General features: G+C 39.5%; 1 long non-coding RNA gene across 1 annotated transcript; it reads right to left on the reverse strand.

Annotated features, from left to right (window-relative positions):
- Positions 1 to 205: 205 nt before the first annotated feature.
- Positions 206 to 2217, reverse strand: LOC129212907 (uncharacterized). The gene is made up of 3 exons (XR_008579317.1): positions 2112 to 2217; positions 1266 to 1312; positions 206 to 224 (listed from the first exon to the last, which is right to left on the reverse strand). It is a non-coding gene; the product is annotated as an uncharacterized LOC129212907 (long non-coding RNA).
- Between the last annotated feature and the right edge of the window lie 16040 nt (positions 2218 to 18257).

Consider the following 18257-nt stretch of genomic DNA (forward strand, 5'->3'; position numbering starts at 1 on the left):
AAGGCACATAGCTTATGATTTCCTAAATATCCCTGATTTTTTTTGATGTGTATAGTGCATAAAGGATCTTTGTTACTTTTCAAGATTTGTCTAAACAGAAGTGTAGCTATAATCTCTATCCTTACCTATCCTCAGTGAAATCCTCACACAATAGCCATAATATCCACCAGAAAAGGATACAGATTTCAATTTCAGCTCTTACCCCCTCCTCCTTTTTGGTGGGTCTGCAATAAAAACATGGAATAATAAACTCATGGAATAATATTCTAGAGTAAGATATCTAATCTTTGCCTTTAAAGACTGTGCACCTACTTTTACTTTCATATAAACTGTAGGCTTCTACTAATCTTACAGCAGTAATGTTGATAAACATGCAAAATCCATACGTAAAATAAAGACATTTTTACTATTCCACTGCTGACTTGTTTAATTTTGGGTGTGCGCTTTCAGCTTTCGGTGCATTAGTGCTGCCCACTAGTGGACACCTGAAATCCCTGCCAGTACTTAATTACTGAACAGAGGTTCATTATTAATCACATTTTTTTGGCCAGGTGATTGATTTTAAGTAAATATAATACTTATGTTTTTTGCATTTTAAATCAATTCATCACTGGATTCAATTATTTTCTCTTTAAATTACTTTCAAAATGAAAGGTGCTCAAAAAGAATTGAGCCATGGGCTCAGAGGATCACTGCTCAATTTTGATTGAGGACAGAGACCCTAAAAATAAGCAATGAATTCTTTAAAACAGTAAAAAAAATTCTTTTATCAAAATTTGTGACAAGGACTCATTAGATAGATTTATAATAATTGATCTGATTATGTTGTATCATCAAGCACCATTGCTTCTTCAGAACCTTCAGTAACTGAAAAAGGCACGTTTACACAGCAAACTTAAAATCCTATCACCAAATAAGAAGCACCAAGGAAAATACACAGAGGAAAATATCTGTTCTGTATTCCTTCCTCTCCTATGTGAGTGACTACAGAGTTTTAATATCTCTGCCTGACAGCCACACAAGTTTCAAACAGACCTTACAGGCCTGTTGCTGCAATCCAGATTCCTATCTGTGCTGTTGCTATGCTTATAATCTAATATAAAGACCGGCTTTTTTACACAGTTACCTCCTCCCGCTGTTTCTATTTACTATATGATAGACTAAACTCATCCGAACTCACCTCAGACCAGACCTAAATTGACCTGAAAAGTTGGGTAAAGCTGTAGGAGATATCTATAGGTTTCAATTTGTAGTATTTCACTTACTTGCAAGGGCTTCTTCAGTTACTAGTAAGGGATGTCACCTGCAAAAACTGACCAAGAAAACCAAGTTTATAGTATGTTATGAATCATACCCAATACAACTGATGAACAGTGATTTCCTAAATTAGACTATGTTCCCAAGGATAATGTCTAATTTTTCCAAATATTTTGTAAAAGAGGAAAACTGCCATGTTAGCTCAAAAGTTAAATGCTGCATCTACATATCCATTTATAGAAAATGCCAAAGCAGGCTTTGGTATAAGAACTTCCCTGGAGAGAGAAGTTGACCTGGGGAAATATACAGTCTGGAAAAATGAAAACTCACCCATTTCAGCTGATATATTATATTACTTACTGGAGTGCAGGGAAATTACACACGAGAAATAAATTATAGGGGCAAATTCTGAAACACTCATTTCAGTGTATTGCATGGGTCAAACATTAAGCATATCAATAATGGCACAGAACTCTTGCATATCTGATTGTAGATATGTGCTAAACTAATTGAGCTTAACTTTACAACTCTAACGTTTACTTGGATCAACTTTATTTCACAGTTCTCATTCCTTATCTTTTTGGTACAGAATATAACTGCCATTGAAATGGTGAGTAATACTTCTTCTGTTGAAATGTGGTATAGAAAAGACTACCATTTGGCCAGAGTACACAACTATGCAACTACAATGCCAAGGTTTTTTGCACTACAATTAATTTCCTCAAATTGTTTCACTAGGAGAAGGGACTCTTTGGTATCTTTGTTGTCATATCATGTTGTAAACACTTCTGACTTTTAGCTTAGTCTGTATGAAATTTGCTCTTTTGGCAAAGTAATATTTGTACAAAACTTACTGACTGCAAGGTGAGCTTCCAATCAGGTCACCATGTCCTGTTGCTCTCCACGATGTGCACGCAGAACTCCTGACAATTGTGTTGAGAGAAGTTTGAGTTTCTTCAGGCCTTGCAATATTATGTGTTTCCAACCTTCATTATCTATTAAGAACCACTGCTTGTAAAAAGGAAAGCATGTAGAAATTATTATCAAATAGGAGTCTCAAGGCATATGATGCTAATTTAATAATGGCTATACAGAGGCTATTAGAGGTGCTCATTTGGGAACTGTCAGAAATAGCTCCACCAGCCTCAACAACATAATCCCTAGCAGCCTCTACAGCTTTCTTGCAGAGAATCAACAAGGATTCAATATATCAATTATTTTGTAGCTCAACTGGGATTCAATATATCAAGATGTATTGCCTAAATTAGTCAGTATATTAAAAAGCAATGCCAGGACAAGTTCATACAATTATACTTTTAACTGAGGGACTGATCATTATTTGATTATATGATGCTGTTGTCTCTTGGTTGTGTAACTTGTTTACAGCTGACAGTGAAACCAATTAGCCAATGAATAATTATCCCCCATGAATAAGTGGCAAAATCTGTGGCAACTTTAGTGATATGGACAACGTGGCCCAGCATTATTAACTACTGTGATGGACAAGCACATGGCTTCCTCAGCACTTGCAACACCTCTCCTTCCTCTACACCAACTACCTCCACTTCATCCCTCCATCTGCTACACTGCATGTTTACATGACTGACACACAAACCTCCACCCCTTTCAAGCTTTCATCTACTATGAAATTAGCTTATCAATGCCTTCTGAGTTTCTTAGGACAAAGATGAAATGGGAGAATGACAATTCAAATGGCACTCTGCATATGTTTGTTCCTATGTTGGAAAGAAGTGTAGGAACTGGGAAGATGGCATGGGGTGGTAGCCACCTCCTGATGCAGCTAATCTGCAGCAGCCACTGTGAACTGTAAGGAACAGGAAGAACACCTCTTTTTGGAGTATTTATGATAGTGCAGTTGATGTTGTTCATCTTTGCTGTTTGAAGAGGTTCTCTGTTTTCTTTGTATCTGGTCTTTAAGTCAAGACTTTTGTCAATGTTTCTGCAGGTCATAAAGCATACTGGGTCATTTTCAGAAAAAAAATCACAGAGGGCCACTTCACAGCAACCCTTCAAAGGCTGCTTCTAATGCTTAGTCTAAGGAGATGTAAAAAGTCAAGTAGAATTTTGCATGGTAGATTCTCATCCTCCCTCACTCCTTCCATGAGTTTTTTCATTCAATGTTTGAGAAAATGATGCTGTATGAGAGTTTAAAACTATAAAAAAAGCCAGGACATGCCAAAAATCGTTGAATGACAAGTTCAGGTTCTATTCATAGGTTTGTCAGTGTTAGCTTAGGATGACTCATTCCATTTCTTCTGGTCATTCTTATTATAGGAGGGTCAGCTTTGCTCATAGCGACTAAAACCTAAACTATTGAAAACTCCTTCAGAAATCAAAAATACTGGTGCAATCTTTGGCTGAAGAATGTTTCCATATTTCATTGCTTCTGAAGTAGTTTCTGAAAGTCTTGGACTTGCATAGCATTTCCTTAAAACCTTACTAGTTGACACAGGCAACCTAATTTTTATTGAACAATCTCATATTTTCCCCTCTTTCACAAGCTGACAAGACAACTCTTAGCATTGATACACCTTGATCTAATTGATCTTTGTTAATCTGCATAGAGATGAAAATTTGATGTACAGGCTGCTATGGCTGGTGATGTCTTATCATTGAATGAAGGAGCATGTATCTGTGCCAATTGACTGTCTTTGGTTGTCTTGATGATAGGATGCTGTGACCTAGATGCGGATGTCTGTGGGATGCTTTTCAATTATTTCTTTTTCCTTTTTTTTTTCCCCTCAGAAATCAACACATTTCTGAACAATTGATTTTATTGTAACAGGATAATAGAATTACAGTTTTTTATAACTATTGGTTAAGTATAAGAGCTTTTTAAAACTGCACTGTGATCAGTCATAATGAAGTGGTTTCTGGTTGCTCAACAGAAAAACAAAAATTCTAGCATTTTTTTTCCCTTGCAAGACAAAAAATCTGATTTTGTTGAAACATCATTTTTCATTGGAAAGTACTCTTGAGGGAAAATTTCTAACTTTCCACTCAGGCAGAAGACCACTGCCATATCACTGCAATGAGGTGAATAATTCATAATAAGTATATGCTTGGGAAGAGTGATTTTTTTAATTCTGCTGGGATTTTATTAGATTCTGAATATAAGGTTAAGGTACTGAGAACATAGAAGAATAATATTTTTCAGTAACTTGAGTAAACACTTTAATAAATTCTAACCCTACTTATCCTGTTCTGAAAAATTTCATAGTACTTTAAGTGATGTCTGACAGCTTCTTGAGATTCATATGTGTAAAAAAAAAACCCCAAAACAAACTACTTTAACAGGTTCTGACACTCTGCTCAGCTTTATGCTGGGGAGACTGAGGGTAGGGAAGGTCTGTTCTCCCAAATCTAATACCTATTTCACCTAGTTGCTGTTAACAAGGAAGACAGAGTGTTGCTTGTGAAGTCTGCCTTTTAAGTGTTTAGACAATATTGTAGACATGTCGTGACAAGACTACCTACCATGCCCTTGAGATTATTCCACCTCTATTACTCTGTCCTGTGATGCCAAACTGAATCAGCATAGCCTGACAGAAAATTGGGCAATAGTAGAAATTTCAATTACTCTTTCAGAAGATGAAAAATAATAGGAGATGGGGGGAAGACTTCATCAGACTAAAGGAATCACAGAATCATAGAATGGTTTGGGTTGGAAGGGACCTCAGAGATCATCTAGTTCCAACCCCCCTGCCATGGGCAGGGACACCCTCCACTAGACCAGGCTGCCCAAAGCCCCATCCAACCTGGCCTTGAACACTTCCAGGGATGGGGCATCCACAGCTTCTCTGGGCAACCTGTTCCAGTGCCTCACCACTCTCACAGTAAAGAATTTCTTTCTAACATCTAATCTAAATCGACCCTCCTTCAGCTTAAACCTATTACCCCTTGTCCTGTCACTACACTCCCTGATAAACAGTCCCTCACCAGCTTTCCTGTAGGCCCCTTCAGGTACTGGAAGGCTGCTCTAAGGTGTCCTTGGAGCCTTCTTTTCTCCAGGCTGAACAACCCCAACTGTCTCAGCCTGTCCTCATAGGAGAGGTGCTCCAGCCCCCTGATGAAGTTCATGGCCCTCCTCTGGGCTCTCTCCAACAGCTTGATGTCCTTCTTGTACTGGGGACCCCAGAGCTGGACGCAGTACTCCAGGTGGGGTCTCACAAGAGTGGAGTAGAGGGGCAGAATCACCTCCCTTGACCTGCACCTTCTTTTGATGCAGCCCAGGACACGGTTGGCTTTCTGGGCTGCAAGTGCACACTGCCGGCTCATGTTGAGCTTCTCATCAATCAATACCCCCAAGTCCTCCTCCTTGGGGCTGCTTTCAATCCATTCCTTGCCCAGCCTATAGCTGTGCTTGGGATTGCGCCGACCCACGTGTACGACCTTGTTGAACTTGGCCTTGTTGAACTTCATGCAGTTCGCATGGGCCCACCTCTCCAGCCTGTCAAGGTCCCTCTGGATGGCATCCCTTCCCTCCAGCATGTCGACCACACCACACAGCTTGGTGTCGTCGGCAAACTTGCTGAGGGTACACTTGATCCCACTGTCCATGTCGCCGACAAAGATGTTGAACAGTGCCAGTACCGACCCCTGAGGGACGCCACTCGTCACCGTTCTCCACTTGGACGTTGAGCTGTTGACCACAACTCTTTGAGTGTGACCATTCAGCCAATTCCTTATCCACCAACTGGTCCATCCATCGAATTCATGTCTCTCCAATTTAGAGGCAAGGATGTCGTGCGGGACAGTGTCAAATGCCTTGCACATGTCCAGGTAGATGACATCAGCTGCCCTTCCCTTATCCACCGATGCTGTAACCCCATCATAGAAGGCCACCAAGTTTGTCAGGCATGATTTGCCCTTGGTGAAGCTGTGTTGGCTGTCACCAATCCCCTCCTTATTTTCCATGTGCCTGAGCATAGTCTCCAGGAGGGTCTGCTCCATAATCTTGCCAGGCATGGAGGTGAGACTGACCGGCCTGTAGTTCCCTGGGTCTTCCTTTTTTCCTTCTTAAAAATGGGGGTTATGTTTCCCCTTTTCCTGTCAGTGGGAACTTCGCTGGACTGCCAGGACTTTTCAAATATGATGACAAGTGGCCTGGCCACTTCCTCCGCCAGTTCCCTCAAGACCCGCGGATGCATCTCATCAGGTCCCATGGACTTGTGCACCTTCAGGTTCCTTAGATATTCTCGAACCTGATCTTCTCCCACAGTGGGCGGTTCTGCATTCTCCCAGTCCCTGCCTTCTGTGACCTGGGCAGTGTGGCTCAAGCATTTGCCAGTGAAGACTGAGGCAAAGAAGTCACTGAGTACCTCAGCCTTCTCCATATCCTGGGTAAAATTGTTTCAGCATCTCCATATGTAACGTCTAAGACTTCAAAGGAAACAATGCTAAGTGATTGGTGCTTTAAAAGCCTAAAATTGTCTACGGTGGTGAAAGCCTTATGGCAACTCAGTGATGGCAGACGACTGTGGAGATTACACTAGCAGAAAGGAGGTTTTCTAGATGTATGTGTGATAGACATAGGTTTGGAGATAAAATTTCCATATATAGAAATAAAGTGGTTTGAAACCAATTGTACTACAAAGAGGACACAGTGGTAAAATTCTTGGAGCACTTTGTAACTGCTTCACCCAATGTTCATGTGAGGCAAAAATGATAATGAACTCTAAGATGAATTCATCTTTTTTTCTCGATATTTGTTATGGGGAGTGAAAAGAATGCAGATCAGGATGCTATTTCTGCAGGTAATGCTACCAAGGTCAAATTGGATATGATGATTTATGGAATTGTTAGTAACCCTGTGTGATTAGGATTTGCCCTGCTTTTTTTCCCCTCTGCTTTTTTTTCCTTCTGTGGCTTCTCAATTTATCTTTCTACACATATAGTTAGACTGAAAACACAGCACTAAGGATACTTGTATCAGGAAAGAACAAACTGTATGCTAGCAAAAGATTCAACACCTCCCTTTCAATTAACATGATTTATTAGAGCTGAAACTAAAATAATGCAGCTGTAGTTTTTTGTATTTTTGTTGTTATTGGATACTTTTACTGAATCTCCTTTTCTTATTTTTCTTGTTAACTTTGATAAACTTCTCAAAAAACAGTAAAACCACATAGAGTGGAAAGTCTTGGAGTTCCAAACCTGTCCATGAAGCTATTATCTTCTCCATCCTTAGTTTGACAATGATTTAAGGAGGCAATATCATAAGAAAGTTTATTATAGACAAGATAAAATACAGGATAAGGTACAAGGTAGTTATCATTCTGGGCTTGATCTCATTGAAAGATAAGTGTGGCTAAAACAATTAATGTCCATTGGTAAAACTAGATGTTGCTAATTTGTTTTTGAAAAAATTAGTAATTTCCTAAATTATCCTACTATCTAACATTACTTTCTGCTTTGAGAAGCCACTCTCAGGTAGGAATACTGCCTAGGTCTCCTCCAGCAAACAGTGCAAAGGAGCACCTGATTTCAGTGCTGTGTTTCTGGGAAAGCCAACCTCAGAGGACATTAGGCTTTTTCAGGCTTTACCCTGGCAAGGGACCCTTCAGCCCAATGCCCTGGAATTGGCTTTCAGCCCTGTATCTGCAAGTCTTAAAGTTCTTAAATCATTAAATTGAATATTCCAAACCAAGACCTTGGAAATTCTAAAAGTTGTAAGGGCATTTGATGTCTAGCATAGATGTTAAAGAAGTGATTCAATTGCCTAAACATAGGCCTTCAATGCTGTTTTAGATATCCCAGGTTTTCCTGTGGAGGTGGCAGATAAAACACAGGATCCATGGGAAACCCATTTTTTTCTGGAGCAATATCTACAGTCCAGGAGCAATTTCATACAGCACCTGAAATGACACCAAAGTACTGTGCCTGAGCAGAGGAAATGAGCCTCTTGTCAGTAAGGCCAGTGGAATCCAGACAGGAAAACAGCTCATAGCAGCAGTATTTGGTTGCATAAATATTGGTGCCCTTGGACTTGCCCTAGGGTGCCTCAGACATCACAGTTTTGTAGCTGTGACACAAGGTGTTTGGAAGGCCTGTGCACTTCTGAAGCAGCCTCTGGGTTCCAACAGCAATACACTAGAACATCTCAGGTAACTCTGGAAATCTAGGGAATTCTTGAGTTACCTACTGATCACTCCTGCGTTCACCAAAGCCTAAACACTTTAACTTTGTTGTCTCAATTTGTAGGTATTATATGCCTTGTCTTGGACCAAACCCTGTTCCTCCTGCTATGTGCATGCTCATTGTGGCAAGGAAATCAGGGAATCCACAGAGTCCTGGATACGTTTCCAAAGTCCATGCCTGCTAGAATTATTTGTATCTGTTAGTATCATGATTGTGATTAATTACTTGACACATGTCTAGAAGCTCTAACTGTATTTCCCAGGAATCATTTCAATGGAGCTGTTCTGAGCTTGAGAAAGTTAAAGTAATGGCTGTTATGAGGAGGTCTGAATCTCTCCACTCATTTTCCTTCTGCATTTTTCAAACACAGAAATGAAAATTATTTCCTTCTAGAACAATTTAGTGTCAGCACTGAACCATAAACTGTTGAGATGTTCAAGCATGTTGCACCTGTTTATAATGTTGCATTTTTTGTTGATCATAAAATATTTTTGGCAAATTTCCTATAAATTTTTGGCCTTTCTTTGTAAGTTCCTTGCCTAAAAGGAGATTTATTCCAATGATGATGCTGCAGCACCCACTAAAAGTCATTGGCTCCCTTAGCTCATTATTATCACTCATTAATATGGGAGCTTTGGAATTGAGTAAATTTTAAACAACAAAATTTAGGTGAGAGAAATCCTATCCAAACTGAAAAACCTCAAATCATACAGAAGAGTCTGTAAAGAAGCTGAGACAGAAAGCCAAATACCTCTAACCCTTGGCTAACTTTTGAAACTCTGGGTGAGTGGTCCCCTGTGTATAGGCTGGAAGAGTGAGCATGTTTTAGAATACTTGTCGGCTTTTGCCTGTCTTAGAAAAACTATAAGGATTTTCAATCACCTTTTAGTGATAAACCTATGACTGAAGAACTATCTGACCAAGAAGGACTGTCAAGAATTCTACGCAAAAGGTAATTTCATAATGTTGTCAGCTGTTTGAAAGAATAATACTTTTTTGCAGCTGATGTGCAAAATTTTTCTCTGACAAATGTCCTGGATGTTCAATCTATAATTACATGGTCACTTAGATGCAGCACAAGTTTCTGATCCCACTTGTTCCCCCTTTATTCCTTCTGCCTGATGGTGTCATTTCCCTTGTACTAGGCTCTTGTGTGGCTAAGGTATGAGCTGGATCTAGATGAAAATTAACCCTAAAAAGTATGTTTTCTTTTCAGATGGATCAGTACTTCAGCTCATCATTCAGAAGTCTATGCTGGCTAGAAGAGGATAGAATAAGAAGAGTTGGGGGCAAGGACAGAGTGACATTTGAATTTCGGCTCTCTGCCAAGCTGCTTTCCAGCTGGTCGTCCCTGGGCCTGTACTGGGCCTGGGGTTATTCCTCACAGGTGGAGGACTTGGTGGTTTCTCTAATTGAACTTCATGAAATTCCTGACTGCTCAATTATCCAGCTTGTCCGTGTCCCTTTGAATGGCAGCACACCCATCTGGTGTATCCACCACTTCTCCCAGTTTTGTATCATCTGCAAACTTGCTGAGGGTCTGTTCTGTCCCATCATGCAGATCATTAACAAAGAGGTTACAATACTGGCCCCAGTATGAACCCCTAGGATACACCACTAGTGACTTGTCTGCAGCTGGACTTTGTGTTAATGTTCATTACAATTTGGGCCAGGCTGTTCAGTGGTTTTCAATCCATCTCACTGTCCACTCATCTAACCCATATCAGCACCCCCATGAGAAGCCCAAGCCTTCCTTCTGTATGTGGTGTAACCAGGTGCCCTGCAATTCCCTTCAGCCTACTTAGAGATTCCTAGTAATATGCTCGGTATTTTCTTTTGTTCTGTCTTCTCTGGAGACATCTATCTTGTGTTAAATTTTTTCTGATTTTGTTCCTTGTTTCCTGCTTTTTTTTTTTTTTTTCAAGTGAGACCATATCAAGCTGGTAATATAAATTCAAGAGGCAACAATTTTCTAATGGTCCTTTTTACTTGTCTTTCATCACAGTGCACATGGCATCTGATTCATTTCCTGTTGGTGACATTAAAGATGTGTGTGCTGACCTGAGGGGGAGTGAGATTAGTCTTCGATGACGCATGCTTATATTTGACTATGACCACATGCTCTGCTGTTTCTAGAGACCGAGTACAATATTAAAGAAAAGAAATATAAACAATCCTTGTCTTATATTATCCCTTGCCAATCCGTCTTAGGGAAGAAAAAGTATTTTTAGGAGAACACATCAAACAAACAAATTTGTGAACTCCTCTTTCCCCCTTCCCCCCCCCCCCTTTTGAGAATGCAGACTGCATTACAAAGAGTAATAGATTGTATCAGTTTGGGCTTTTCTCTTGGTAGAAGGATCACAAAATGCTGACAATAGGAACCTGGCTCTTTTTCTCAAAGCTGTTCCTGCTTATTGGATTTATAAATGACTGAACCAGATGGATTTGTATCCTAGCTTTCACCCTGATGCTATTTCACTTAGATACCATGAAAGAAACAGTAAGCTGAAGACACTTACATGGTTACCAGAGGAGAAAGTTGTGCTTTACAGTCTTGTCTACCAAGATATATTATTGTTTGAAAAATATACATCTGTAAGTCATATCCCTATGTTTCAGAAATAGTGTAGCTACCAGTAGTAGAAACAGGACTTGTGTTTAGCTGTGATGTGATTTTTTTCCTTTCTCCAAATAGCTTCCCAAAGTAGCATAAACAATTTCTTTTCTAACATTCATGAACAAATATTTTGTATATAATGTTATAGAATAGCATTAAACTGTATTCAATATTAGAGAAAATGGAAGTCTGGCCGCCCTGAAATGAGTTTTCTTAATTTTCTGGTTACAGCTCCTGGCAAGATGTTGACTTGCAGTCTTCTCCCTCAGAACCCCCCTTTGGCAAGTGCCTTCCTCAAGGACCAACAACAATCACTGTATGAAGTGAAAACTTTGGGGCCATTGATCAGGAAAGGCCAAAAATAAAATATGTGTTTCAAGAGAAAACCTTGTAACCAAAATAAGATATCAACAAATGAGCCTTCCCTTGTTTCACGGGCATCTCTGAATCAGTATTTGTGGAAGAATTATCTTGTAGTTGTCACCACTAATAAAATTTTCTCTAGTAGGAAGAGATAGACAAGTGACAGCAAATACTATTTACAGATGATTTAATATGTGTTAGCTGAGCATATACACGGGCTGACTTAGTCATGCTTACATAATCATAAAGTGAGTATTAGGTACATAATCCCATTATCCCCACAGTATTTTGTTTTGTTTCATTTGAATCTGGTTGCACTTTTACTACTGAAATATAAGTACTTAGTTTAATTTCAATTCCATTATCATTGTTTTAAGATGAAAAATGTGTAGTAAATTTAATTTGAGATATCATGGTCTCAACTCTGTCTTTTTTCAGTCATGGATCCCAGGAAAAATGCACAGAAAACCCAACAGACCGGAGTCAGAAGACTACCACATCTTCCCATTCTGGAGGCACAGGAATGTTGGGAACCGTTGCTCACCAGGTGAAGAGTTTGGTACTGTAGGAGCAGCCAATGCAGCCGGGCGCTGAGAGTGGAGAAGACACATGCTGCTTCCATGAGCTGGGGTCAAGCAAGCTTATGGTGACTACTGTGAAGAAAGGTCCCAGTTATTTGACTGAATACGTGATGCAGTGCCGCTGAATTCGACCTCTATCTTGAACCTGGAGTTTCATATGAATAATTTGTGTTGATTTCACTGGGGACAACCCTATTCTCGGATTTATGTCCTCTTGGTACCTGTGTTTCAGGGTGAGATGAAACATGTTTCACTGTTGTGTTACCAAATAAAAATGTTTATTAGGTTTTATTTTTACCTTCACATAGTGTGATTTTTTTTTTTTTTTCCAGGAGCACAGAGGCGCACAGAGGCATGTAATAGAAAATTAATCTTTGTATTAACCTGTGCAATTGTTAGTTTGGCCCCATCAGAACCAGACATATCAAAAGGTATAACCCCAAGTCAGATCACCAGAGGCACTTGACTTTCCAACTTCTGAATAGGTGTCCACAAGCTTCCTTACTCTATTCCACTATTTAACTCAGAATCATGGCTGAACAAAACTACTGGGACTAAAGATAGGTTACAATAGTGGGTTTGGCCACAAACAAAAATAGAGACAGTAATAGTAGGGAGATATACCAGGGAAAGTGAAAATGGGACAGGGTGAAGCAGAAAATAGAAAATAGTCTCTAGCAATGAAAGAAATAAAACAATCTTGAAGTGAGTTTTCATTTATGAAAATATCCTAATTTATACCTGTATGCATTTAGATTTCATTCTCTTGTGCAGATTATTCTGTATGTTCACAAATGTCATTCAGATGAATAACTATTAACACAAAAAGAGTAGCCATGGGATGCTGGTGTTATCTATTATGAATTAAAATAGAAATGAAATTGGTTATTTGTCAATTCACATTTTCTCCCCTGGTGCACATCATACCTAACAGCACCTGTTTCTCATATAGTCTTTCTGCTTACTTGTAAAAAGTCTATGGAGAAAAAACAGATTTTTTTTTTTTTTTTTTTAAAAAAGTCCTGTAACAAACTGTCTGGTCCTTCAACCAAGTGCAACTGACACTTCCATAGTCTGATAAACCTTTGCTCATATTTCTGCAGCATCTTCATGTCATCAGTGATATCCTCATTATGTCACCTTAGCAATGAATTATTTACACATTTTAAAAATATACAAAGATAACTTGGCATTTGAAAATAAAACACATCAAAATATTCAGATCTGAGGCAATGAAATGTATAACATTAGCTGTGCTGGCAGAAAAAGCCATGTGAGACTTCCAAGATACACATGTAGAGACCCCTGTTCATTTATGAGGTACCTTTCTTTTGTATGCAGTCATGACCCTTTCGTTCATCACTCACTCATACCGAAAATAACTTGGGTCTTAAAAGTACATTGACTCCCCTAAGCTCATCACAGACATTTACAGCAATGCTGGAGACACCCTCGGCATGCCCGTACAGGAACTCCTGGTAACATAGCCACAGCCAGGTTTTCCAGCTTCTCTGTTACCCAATGAGGATGGATTTTTTTAATATATAGACATTGATTTATATGGACATTTATTTATACTGTATTTATTTTTATGGACATCCAATGATCACACTCAAGTCAGAAGACAGCCAAGACATTAGGCCCTCCCAGAAACATACTAAAGATTGGCAGAAACATATGTTCCTTCCAATCATGTCGAGGAGAGGAGAGGAGAGGAGAGGAGAGGAGAGGAGAGGAGAGAGGAGAGGAGAGGAGAGGAGAGGAGAGGAGAGGAGAGAAGAGAAGAGAAGAGAAGAGAAGAGAAGAGAAGAGAAGAGAAGAGAAGAGAAGGGAAGAGGGAAAGGGAAGGGAAGGGAAGGGAAGGGAAGGGAAGGGAAGGGAAGGGAAGGGAAGGGAAGGGAAGGGAAGGGAAGGGAAAAGGAAAAAAGGAAAGGAAAGGAAAGGAAAGGAAAGGAAAGGAAAGGAAAGGAAAGGAAAGGAAAGGAAAGGAATAGGGAATGGCTTGACATATTGCTCAGAGCTGTGAGGTTTTGTAATTTCTGTAAGGCATTTCATGCAACTTTTAAATCAGAGTCTCCAGACCACAAAATTTTCTACCAGATTATCATGAGATTATAAGAGCAATGTTATTGTGCAGTTTACTATTGCTTACAATTCATATTCATTATGAATTACTACTTTTGCACCTGCAGTAACTTATATCAATGCTGGAGGTTACAAGCTACCACAGAGAAATATTGCACAGAGACATCATGATTCACAGATGACACAAGCCTTGGCCTCTGAGCAAAATACAGTCTTGCTGCAAGATGGCAAAGAGCATAGGCCAAAGGCTGGCTGGTTCAGACATTGCTGTCACCTCCCATTTTTCAGCGGGTGTCCATACACCAGTATCTCAGATGCAAAGCTTGTTTTGTTACTCTTTCTGATGGTGTCAACTTGAGTTCTCTGCATTGGTGATAAATAGCCAGTCCAGATAGAAAGAAACAAAATCTACATTTTGCCTACATTCAGAAATCTTGAGATGACCAATGAATTGATGCCATCTCAAACAGAAGTTGGTAGCCTGGTTAGTGTCATATTTTAATATGTCCACCGTTGCAGCCATAAGCAAAATTTTATCTTTTATTTAATCATTTCAGAAGAACAAGACAGAAGATAAAATATTTGAGCAGTAATCACAGAGAAAGAATGCCGAGAACCGGCAGCATTCACATTCTTAAACCTTTTATAGTACAGCAATTGCATGATTCTTGCTAAGAGACTGCTGAATCTTGACCTGAATATATCTCCAGTGCTGGGACAGGTTGCCTGTCTCTTTCTGGACGTGAGCCAGATGAAAGCATCCATTGCTGCTGAGCTATATATGAGCTAAGAGACTTTGTAGTGTGTCAGTGTACTTTATGCAAGGCTCAGTCAGTACAAATGGGCAAAACCATGTCTCCCCCCGCATGTTCCTGTTGCCCCCTATGACAGTTACAAGTCACAGAACCACACTGTGAAAGCAACAAGAAACTGCAAATGGTCTTGTGACTCTGTGCTCCATGGGTCCTAGCCTCTAGGGCTTTCAGTCCTTCATTTCCATTCACAGACACAGTAGCACACTCGCTTTGCTTAGCCAGCCTGGAAGAAATTGTCCATAGGTCTATCCTCTACTAATATTTTTCTCTCTGTGCAATACAGAAAAGTAAATGGGAATAAAAATTCACAGCTTCATAAAGAACAACAACAAAACCATGGATGGGAGGAATATACAAGTATATTGGTGCTTTTGCACTCTTTGTAGACCACCTTCTTGTTCTGCTCCATCCCTCCTTCTGTCTGCCCTACCTCACTTTCTCTGTCACTGACTCTTCTCAGATTTTCTGTCTTTCCTCTCTCTCTTTTTCAAGGAATATGCAGGGAAAGCACGTATCCCACCATAAATTACAAAATGCACTGAAAGAACTTTAGAAACTGTTGATGTGCTGTTGGGCATAGGGAAGAACTGAAAGAAAAGTAAGATTCTCAGCCCAGTGTCCACTGAACTAAAGCATGTTTATGGGGTAGTCTCGCCCAGAGCTCAGATAATATTAGTATAAACTACTTTTCTATGGAAAGATTCGTAATGTACCAAAAAAAAAATCTTAGGAAGATTTATCTCTAAGAGACCTTTAACCTTATTCCCAACAACAAGCTCACTGGGCTGTACTGGAAATAGACTTGAGATATATTTATGTATGTGTATACAAATTTCCCCAGCCCCACCTTGTGAACCAAAATAAAATCTCCAGCAAAAAAAGACATCTTTGCTGGGTGCCAAGTTGCATCACTCGCTTCTCTGGATATGGGGAATTATTTAAACAACAACACAGATCTTCCAACTTTTTTTTTTTTTTTTCCCCACTGGCAAATACACCCTGGGGACTGATTTCTTCACAGGATAGAATCTGTTGAAGCTACATGATAAAGTTTTGGCAGTGAAGGTTTGCTCCTGTGGTACTTTCAACACAAGCGCATTCCAGCCACAAGGACTGTTGCATAAGGATTGGCGTATTGCTCTTGGCACTGTTGCTCAAAGCAAGGACTAGGGGAGCCTGCCACTGCCCATAAATTACACCATGAGAAAATGACTTTCAGCCCAGCTATAAACAGACAATTATGAAAGGCTACGTATTGCCATCCTCAGGCTACCAGTGGTGCTAGGAGAATGACTCTGTAATGCACAACACATACTGACACGTGTTTGGGGTTTTGTAAAATATATTAACCCTAAATTGCCATCAGATTCAGAAAAAATTAGTGTACAGAATTTAATGTAGAGAAAATATGTGCATGGCAATTCTGGTGTTATTGAGTGTTCACATAGAAAATTTCTTTCGCTGACTAGCAAGATATGACTGCTCCTATTTAGCAAAATAGCAGAAGAACATATATGTGTTCTTGCCTTTCCCAGAAGCCAGATACCAATGATCACTTTTAGCTTGGAGAGGGCAACTAAGTCTAAGCCTCTCAGTGAAGTTGATCCTTATAACTCTTAGAAAGTTCACAACTATCCAGAGTCTTCTTGTCTTTGAACTGTTTATTCTCACACAAGACGTCTGTCAGAAATATGTAAATCAAAAACCCTCTAGTCATACATTCACCATTCTTGGAAAAGTGTATACTATGCTTTTCCTCTCTTTGTTGTCCAAAATTCTTCATTAAAAGGACATTTCTGAGTGATGTTAACTGGAAAAGGAGTTCGGACTTTGACCTTCAAGGAGCTGTTTTGAGATGCATGGTGCAGCAAATACAATCTTACTTCTGAAGGAGATTAAGTTGTGAAACCCTTTGTATTACTACTTGCACATCCCACCATATGAATCTAAAAATGAATAGGTTGTAACTAGACTGTTAAATGGATACACACACACTAGTCCTGCCCCTGCAACACAGGAAAAAGACTGTTAAAACTGTTCATCTTTCCTTCCTTAAGCATCTGATACTAACATCAGAAGTTAGTGAAGCCAAAGGCAGGAGCAGATGGATGATCCTGTCTGGTAGCTTGTTCTTATGATCCCAGGACAAAACCAGACAGTTTGCAGTGCCCAGAGCAGAGACACGTAAACCGATGCTAATTCTGCTGGTTTGGTCACTCCCAGCCTATGCTCTGTTGTGCAGCACAGGAGTATCCTGAAGGTGTTTGAACACATTTGCCTTACGTGGTACAATTTCAGAGCACTTTCTAACCCTTGAAGAGTAGCTTCCTTGTGAAAGAGGTATTCACCTCATTTTACAGGTTCATAAATGTGACTGATAGAGTATGTGTGTGAAGCAGAGAGAGAAAGAGGAAGAGGGAATGAGGGAGAGAGAAATGAAGTGATTTGCCTAGTTCTGTGCTTTAATTACAAAGCAACCTTTGCCTGATGACACAACTATCCTAATTAAGCATCATTACGCTTCCCTTGGGAACTTTCCTATTAAGCATGCCCCAATTATGTGTAGTATACATGATGATGGTAAAACCCAGCACATTTTCTGATTGTTGCAGCACAAGATAATTATGTGAACGTCTCTCTTGGGACCAAAGGATACAAACAGTTTGACTGTGCTTTTAGAGACCCAACAACACATTCCACACACAAAGATTTCTGAAACATTGACAAAGGTTTTAGGTCAGATTTAAGGTCATCTAAGGCTTTTTAAAAATGATGAAAGAATGGATAAGCATTCAACAATGGATTTTTGAAGACTTAAAACCCAGTCTTTTTTTCACTTCATTTTCTTAGACATCAGTGGTGTGAGAAGTGTTTCTCCAAACACCTGACTTCAATGCAAAAATTTTATTCATGCACAGTACATTTCTCTTAGCAAATTCAGCAGATTTTTGCCTAGTCTGATGGCTCTGTACTATATGACTGATCTGTTGCCACAGAATTCCTACTCTGAACAGTATATGTAACAATTCTTAGAGAAAGGCACATGAAGGCATAAATATTGCATGATGTCTAATAAGCTGACTGAAAATGGTGGAATTTCCCTGTTGATCTGAAACAGGACAGAAATGTCTTCTTTTGACTACAGAGGATGCATTTAGCTAACAGACATATTGACACTGTGAAAATTTTAATCAAGAGTCTTAGCAGCCATTATACTGAAGCAATTAAAAGATCTTTGAAAGTTTTCTTCTTCAAAAAGTAGAACAAAGTGACAGTAACAGGGGACAGAAATTTTAGACAGATGTGAGTTCTCCCATTCTATGGGGTGTCTTTGTCTATTTAAAAGGTCCACAGTAGAAGACCTGCCATAATGAT

This window comes from Grus americana, chromosome 1, assembly GCF_028858705.1.
Source record: "Grus americana isolate bGruAme1 chromosome 1, bGruAme1.mat, whole genome shotgun sequence".
NCBI classification, from domain to species: domain Eukaryota; kingdom Metazoa; phylum Chordata; class Aves; order Gruiformes; family Gruidae; genus Grus; species Grus americana.